The sequence below is a fragment of the Podarcis liolepis genome, assembly GCF_965112155.1.
Source record: "Podarcis liolepis genome assembly, contig: HAP1_SCAFFOLD_165, whole genome shotgun sequence".
NCBI lineage: Eukaryota > Metazoa > Chordata > Lepidosauria > Squamata > Lacertidae > Podarcis > Podarcis liolepis.
Window position 1 is genome coordinate 41,543 of NW_028148885.1, and position 5,958 is coordinate 47,500.

Consider the following 5,958-nt stretch of genomic DNA (forward strand, 5'->3'; position numbering starts at 1 on the left):
CCGTGCTGCCGCCGCCATTTGGCCCATGAGACCGCCCGTGCTGCCGCCGCTCGGCCCGTGAGACCGCCTGTGCTGCCGCCGCCGCCGCTTGGCCCGTGAGACCGCCCGAGCTGCCGCCGCCGCCGCTCGGCCCATGAAACCGCCCGTGCTGCCGCCGCCGCCGCTCGGCCCGTGAGACCGCCCGTGCTGCCGCCGCCGCCGCTCGGACCGTGAGACCGCCCGAGCTGCCGCCGCCGCCGCTCGGCCTGTGAGACCGCCCGAGCTGCTGCCGCTGCCGCTCGGCCCGTGAGACCGCCCGTGCTGCCGCCACCGCCCTGCCCTTGAGATCGCCCGCCCTGCCGCCGCCCTGCCCGTGAGACCGGTCGGCCTGTGAGACCGCCCGTGCTGCCGCCACCGCCGCTCGGCCCGTGAAACCGCCCGCCCTGCCGCCGCCGCCGCCGCCGCTCGGCCCGTGAGACCGCCTGCCCTGCCGCCGCCCGGCCCGTGAGACCGCCCGCGCTGCCGCCGCTGCCGCTCGGCCCGTGAGACCGGCCACCCTGCCGCTGCTCGGCCCGTGAGACCGCTCGGCCTGTGAGACTGCCCGTGCTGCCGCCGCCGCCGCCCGGCCCGTGAGACCGCCCAGCCTGTCGCCACCGCCCTGCCCGTGAGACCGCTCGGCCTGTGAGACCGCCCGTGCTGCCGCCGCCGCTCGGCCCGTGAGACCACCCGCCCTGCCGCCGCCGCCGCTCGGCCCTTGAGACCGCCTGCCCAGCCGCCGCCCTGCCCGTGAAACCGGCCGCCCTGCCGCCGCCACCGCCCTGCCCGTGAGACCGCTCGGCCTGTGAGACCCCCCGTGCTGCCGCCGCCGCCCGGCCCGTGAGACCGCCCGCCCTGCCGCCGCCGCCGCTCGGCCCGTGAGACCGCCCGCCCTGCCGCCGCCGCTCGGCCTGTGAGACCGGCCGCCCTGCCGCCACCGCCGCTCGGCGCGTGAGACCGCCTGCCCTGCCGCCGCCCTGCCCTTGAGACCGGCCGCCCTGCCGCCGCCGCCGCCCGGCCCGTGAGACCGCCCGCCCTGCCGCCACCACCCTGCCTGTGAGACCAATCAGCCTATGAGACCGCCCGCCCTGCCGCCGCCGCTTGGCCCGTGAGACTGCCCGCCCTGCTGCCGCCGCCGCTCGGCGCGTGAGACCGCCTGCCCTGCCGCCGCCCTGCCCTTGAGACCGGCCGCCCTGCCGCCGCCGCCGCCCGGCCCGTGAGACCGCCCGCCCTGCCGCCACCACCCTGCCTGTGAGACCAATCAGCCTATGAGACCGCCCGCCCTGCCGCCGCCGCTTGGCCCGTGAGACTGCCCGCCCTGCTGCCGCCGCCGCTCGGCCCGTGAGACCGGCCGCCCTGCTGCCGCCGCTCGGCCCTTGAGACCGGCCGCCCTGCCACCGCCGCCGCTCGGCCCGTGAGACCGCCTGCCCTGCCGCCGCCCTGCCCGTGAGACCGGCCGCCCTGCCGGCGCCGCTCGGCCCGTGAGACCGCCCGCCCTGCCGCCGCCGCTGCTCGGCCTGTGAGACCGCCTGCCCTGCCGCTGCCCGGCCCGTGAGACCGGCCGCCCTGCCGGCGCCGCTCGGCCCATGAGACCGGCCGCCCTGCCACCGCCGCCCTGCCCTTGAGACCGCCCGCCCTGCCGCCGCCCTGCCCGTGAGACCGCTCGGCCTGTGAGACCGCCCGTGCTGCCGCCGCCGCCACCCGGCCCGTGAGACCGCCCACCCTGTCGCCACCGCCCTGCCTGTGAGACCGCTCGGCCTGTGAGACCGCCTGTGCTGCCGCCGCCACCGCTCGGCCCGTGAGACCGCCCGCCCTGCCACCGCCGCCGCTCGGCCCGTGAGACCGCCTGCCCTGCCGCCGCCCTGCCCGTGAGACCGCCCGCCCTGCCGCCACCGCCCTGCCTGTGAGACCAATCAGCCTATGAGACCGCCCGCCCTGCCGCCGCCGCTTGGCCCGTGAGACTGCCCGCCCTGCTGCCGCCGCCGCTCGGCCCGTGAGACCGGCCGCCCTGCTGCCGCCGCTCGGCCCGTGAGACCGGCCGCCCTGCCACCGCCGCCGCTCGGCCCGTGAGACCGCCTGCCCTGCCGCCGCCCTGCCTGTGAGACCGGCCGCCCTGCCGGCGCCGCTCGGCCCGTGAGACCGCCCGCCCTGCCGCCGCCGCTGCTCGGCCTGTGAGACCGCCTGCCCTGCCGCTGCCCGGCCCGTGAGACCGGCCGCCCTGCCGGCGCCGCTCGGCCCATGAGACCGGCCGCCCTTCCGCCGCCGCCCTGCCCTTGAGACCGCCCGCCCTACCGCCGCCCTGCCCGTGAGACCGCTCGGCCTGTGAGACCGCCCGTGCTGCCGCCGCCGCCACCCGGCCCGTGAGACCGCCCACCCTGTCGCCACCGCCCTGCCCGTGAGAGCGCTCGGCCTGTGAGACCGCCTGTGCTGCCGCCGCCACCGCTCGGCCCGTGAGACCGCCCGCCCTGCCACCGCCGCCGCTCGGCCCGTGAGACCGCCTGCCCTGCCGCCGCCCTGCCCGTGAGACCGGCCGCCCTGCCGCCGCTGCCGCCCTGCCCGTGAGACCGCCCGCCCTGCCGCCCCCGCCCCCGGCCCGTGAGACCGCCCGCCCTGCCGCCACCGCCCTGCCCGTGAGACCGCTCGGCCTGTGAGACCGCCCGCCCTGCCGCCGCCGCCGCCCGGCCCGTGAGACCGCCCGCCCTGCCGCCAGCACCCTGCCAGTGAGACCGCTCGGCCTATGAGACCGCCCGCCCTGCCGCCTCCGCCGCTCGGCCCGTGAGACCGCCTGCCCTGCCGCCGCCGCCGCCGCCCTGCCTGTGAGAACGCCCGTGCTGCCGCTGCCGCAGCTCGGCCCGTGAGACCGCCTGCCCTGCCGCCACCGCCCTGCCCGTAAGACCGCTCGGCCCGTGAGACCGCCTGCCCTGCCGCCGCCCGGCCCGTGAGACCGCCCGTGCTGCCGCCGCCACCCTGCCCGTGAAACCGCCGCCCTGCCGCCGCCACCACCCTGCCCGTGAGACCGCTCGGCCTGTGAGACCGCCTGTGCTGCCACCGCCGCCGCTGGGCCCGTGAGACCGCCCGCCCTGCCGCCACCGCCCTGCCCGTGAGACCAATCGGCCTATGAGACCGCCCGCCCTGCCGCTGCCGCTTCGCCCGTGAGACCGTCCGCCCTGCTGCCGCCGCCGCTCGGCCCGTGAGACCGCCCGCCCTGCCGCCGCCACCCGGCCCGTGAGACCGGCCGCCCTGCCGCCGCCGCCGCCCTGCCCGTGAGACCGCTCGGCCTGTGAGACCGCCCGCCCTGCTGCCGCCGCTGCTCGGCCCATGAGACCGCCTGCCCTGCCGCCGCCCGGCCCGTGAGACCGGCCGCCCTGCCAGCGCCGCCGTGCCCTTGAGACCGCCCGCCCTGCCGCCGCCCTGCCCGTGAGACTGCTCGGCCTGTGAGACTGCCCGTGCTGCCGCCGCCGCCCGGCCCGTGAGACCGCCCACCCTGTCGCCACCGCCCTGCCCGTGAGACCGCTCGGCCTGTGAGACCGCCTGTGCTGCCGCCGCCACCGCTCAGCCCGTGAGAACGCCCGCCCTGCCACCGCCGCCGCTCGGCCCGTGAGACCGCCTGCCCTGCCGCCGCCCGGCCCGTGAGACCGGCCGCCCTGCCGGCGCCGCTCGGCCCATGAGACCGATCTCCCTGCCGCCGCCGCCCTGCCCTTGAGACCGCCCGCCCTGCCGCCGCCCTGCCCGTGAGACCGCTCGGCCTGTGAGACCGCCCGTGCTGCCGCCGCCGCCGCCCGGCCCGTGAGACCGCCCACCCTGTCGCCACCGCCCTGCCCGTGAGACCGCTCGGCCTGTGAGACCGCCTGTGCTGCCGCCGACACCGCTCGGCCCGTGAGACCGCCCGCCCTGCCACCGCCGCCGCTCGGCCCGTGAGACCGCCTGCCCTGCCGCCGCCCTGCCCGTGAGACCGGCCGCCCTGCCGCCCCCGCCGCCCGGCCCGTGAGACCGCCCGCCCTGCCGCCACCGCCCTGCCCGTGAGACCGCTCGGCCTGTGAGACCGCCCGCCCTGCCGCCGCCGCAGCCCGGCCCGTGAGACCGCCCGCCCTGCCGCCAGTGCCCTGCCAGTGAGACCGCTCGGCCTATGAGACTGCCCGCCCTGCCGCCGCCGCCGCTCGGCCCGTGAGACCGCCTGCCCTGCCGCCGCCGCCGCCCTGCCTGTGAGACCGCCCGTGCTGCCGCCGCCGCCGCCCTCCCCTTGAGACAGGCCACCCTGCCACCGCCGCCGCTCGGCCCGTGAGACCGCCTGCCCTGCCGCCGCCCTGCCCGTGAGACCGGCCGCCCTGCCGCGCTGCCGCCCTGCCCGTGAGACCGCCCGCCCTGCCGCCGCTGCCGCCCTGCCTGTGAGACCGCCCGTGCTGCCGCCGCCGCCGCCCTCCCCTTGAGACCGCCCGCCCTGCCACCACCGCCGCTCGGCCCGTGAGACCGCCTGCCCTGCCGCCACCCTGCCCGTGAGACCGGCCGCCCTGCCGCCGCCGCCGCTCGGCCCGTGAGACCGCCTGCCCTGCCGCCACTGCCGCCCTGCCTGTGAGACCGCCCGTGCTGCCGCCGCCGCCGCCCTCCCCTTGAGACCGCCCGCCCTGCCACCGCCGCCGCTCAGCCTGTGAGACCGCCTGCCCTGCCGCCGCCCTGCCCGTGAGACCGGCCGCCCTGCCGCCGCTGCTCGGCCCATGAGACCGCCTGCCCTGCCGCCGCCCGGCCCGTGAGACCGGCCGCCCTGCCAGCGCCGCCGTGCCCTTGAGACCGCCCGCCCTGCCGCCGCCCTGCCCGTGAGACTGCTCGGCCTGTGAGACTGCCCGTGCTGCCGCCGCCGCCCGGCCCGTGAGACCGCCCACCCTGTCGCCACCGCCCTGCCCGTGAGACCGCTCGGCCTGTGAGACCGCCTGTGCTGCCGCCGCCACCGCTCAGCCCGTGAGAACGCCCGCCCTGCCACCGCCGCCGCTCGGCCCGTGAGACCGCCTGCCCTGCCGCCGCCCGGCCCGTGAGACCGGCCGCCCTGCCGGCGCCGCTCGGCCCATGAGACCGATCTCCCTGCCGCCGCCGCCCTGCCCTTGAGACCGCCCGCCCTGCCGCCGCCCTGCCCGTGAGACCGCTCGGCCTGTGAGACCGCCCGTGCTGCCGCCGCCGCCGCCCGGCCCGTGAGACCGCCCACCCTGTCGCCACTGCCCTGCCCGTGAGACCGCTCGGCCTGTGAGACCGCCTGTGCTGCCGCCGCCACCGCTCGGCCCGTGAGACCGCCCGCCCTGCCACCGCCGCCGCTCGGCCCGTGAGACCGCCTGCCCTGCCGCCGCCCTGCCCGTGAGACCGGCCGCCCTGCCGCCCCCGCCGCCCGGCCCGTGAGACCGCCCGCCCTGCCGCCACCGCCCTGCCCGTGAGACCGCTCGGCCTGTGAGACCGCCCGCCCTGCCGCCGCCGCCGCCCGGCCCGTGAGACCGCCCGCCCTGCCGCCAGTGCCCTGCCAGTGAGACCGCTCGGCCTATGAGACTGCCCGCCCTGCCGCCGCCGCCGCTCGGCCCGTGAGACCGCCTGCCCTGCCGCCGCCGCCGCCCTGCCTGTGAGACCGCCCGTGCGGCCGCCGCCGCCGCCCTCCCCTTGAGACAGGCCACCCTGCCACCGCCGCCGCTCGGCCCGTGAGACCGCCTGCCCTGCCGCCGCCCTGCCCGTGAGACCGGCCGCCCTGCCGCGCTGCCGCCCTGCCCGTGAGACCGCCTGCCCTGCCGCCACTGCCGCCCTGCCTGTGAGACCGCCCGTGCTGCCGCCGCCGCCGCCCTCCCCTTGAGACCGCCCGCCCTGCCACCGCCGCCGCTCAGCCTGTGAGACCGCCTGCCCTGCCGCCGCCCTACCGGTGAGACCGGCCGCCCTGCCGCCGCTGCCGCCCTGCCCGTGAGACCGCCCGCCCTG